Genomic DNA, 2,191 nt, shown 5'->3' with positions numbered 1-2,191 from the left:
AGACTGTGTTCTTCAAACTTCATCGGTAAGTGCCTCAAGTCATCCTCACTTTCAGCAAGCAAAGTTGTATCATCAGCATATCTCAGGTTGTTAATGATTCTTCCTCCAATCCTGATGCCATGTTTTTCTTCATATAGTCCAGCTTCTCAGATTATTTGCTCAGCATATAGATTGAATAAGTATGGGGAAAAGGATACAACCCTGACGCACTCCCTTCCTTTAAATGATAAATGGAGAAGAGATTGAAGTTGTCAGGGATTTCATTTTACTTGGATCCACAAATAATGTGTATGGAAGCAGCAGTCAGGAAATCAGATGTCATATTTCACTGGGCAGATAAGCTGCAAAATACTTTAAAGTCCTAAAGAGCGAAGATGACATTGAGGACTAAGGGGCGCCTGACCCCAGCCAAGGTATTTTCAATCACCTCATATGCATGTGAAAGCTGGACAATGAGTAAGGAAGACTGAAGAAGAGTTGATGGATTTGAATCATGGTGTTGGTGAAGAATACTGAAAACATCATGGACTGTCAAAAGAAAGAACAAACCTGTCCTGGAAGGACAGCTTGAATTCTCCTCAGAAGCGAGAATGGCCGGACTTCATCCTACCTACTTTGGTCATGTTGTCAGAAGGAACCATTACCTGGGGAAGGATATTATGTTTGGTAAAGTAGACAGTCAGCGAAAAAGGGGAAGACCCTCAACAAGATGGATTAATACAGGCTGCAACGATGGGTTCTGCATAGCAAAGATTGTGAGGATGGTGCAGGACCAGGCAGTGTTTTATTCTGTTGTGCATACGGTTGCTATGACTCGAGCTGACTCAAAAGTACCGAGCAACAACATAGCTGAAATACAGCTCTGTTCCACTGCTGACTTCTGTCATGCTTAGTAAATGTTTGGGTCTTGGACCATGAAACTTATTCTGAAAAGCATAAAAAATATTCAAGAACTAGGAATCCCAAGACTTCTTTGGGAAAAAAAGAAGTAAAATTAGTCACCTTTAATAATTTATTTTTTGTCATTTTTTATTCTTATTTGAATTGGAGAAGTCTTTAAGGCTCTTAGAGGGGACTTGTTCATGCTAACTAATTTATCTCTATGAATTCCTTTTTTGTGTACTTCACATGTCAGAGACACACAATAATGTGACCATTGCTTGCCAGTTGCATGAACTTTGATCTCAAAGAGGTCATAGGTCAGTTTCAAACAAAGCACTAAATATGAAATAATAAACAACTTCCATGCCTATGATATTACGAGATTTTATTTTTCACATAGTGGACACAATGGCATATTTTTGTCTTATTTTTCAGTTAGTGATTATAATATGGTTATTGCTCGAAGTCTAGAACAGGTCTTACAATTCTGTTGAAGATGTAAACTTGTCAGCATTACATAATCCATTATAATATATCTTTCTTTCCTAATAGTTTAATGAACACTTCATGGTTCATTAGTATTCAAGAATTTAGTAAGTGGAAGGTCATTGACAAAACTGGCCTTATAATGAAAAAAATCTAACACTTTAAAATGTATAAAACTAGTCACTGTGAGACCTGATTTCATACCATTGCTGCTGATGCTGCAGGTACTAAAGCAAATAATAATAATAATTTTAAAGGTCTCAATTTAGCCAAACTCTCTATCATTAATCTAATTCATAATGGAAGTGTTAATATCACACATTTTCTATTAAAACACGAGGCAAGGTGCTTATAACAAGACCAGTGCTAGAGCTTCAGTATTAAATATGTAAATGAATTTGGACCTACAACTAAAACTGCTCAAATCCAGCTTGATTTTCAAAATATTCAGTGATAAAAATGGTGTGACTATAGCATGAGGCTTTGGGACTATCTCTAACAAAATCCTCATTCTTTTGCATGCATTCCTAGCTCTCTGCAATTCTGATTATTCTAAATGACTTTGTTTTATGAGTTTTGAGTTTTATTTTTATAAGTTTCGTTTTATGAGAACCCATCATGAACCTAAGAAACAAATATTCTACTTCTGACCCCATTTAGTAAGTGTCATAAGTTCATTATATGTTCACTTTTAAGAAACTATTTTAACTACTTTTAAAATATAGTGTTAGTACTCATTTTATAAATTATAAGGCTCTCTGGTGGCACAGTGCTTAAGGAATTTGACTATTGACGAGAAAGTTCAAACCCACCAGCCACTCTG

Source organism: Orycteropus afer, unplaced genomic scaffold, assembly GCF_000298275.1.
Source record: "Orycteropus afer afer isolate SDZICR_OR568_19922 unplaced genomic scaffold, OryAfe1.0 scaffold00007, whole genome shotgun sequence".
Lineage (NCBI taxonomy): Eukaryota > Metazoa > Chordata > Mammalia > Tubulidentata > Orycteropodidae > Orycteropus > Orycteropus afer.
Note: the sequence above shows the minus strand (reverse complement) of the source record.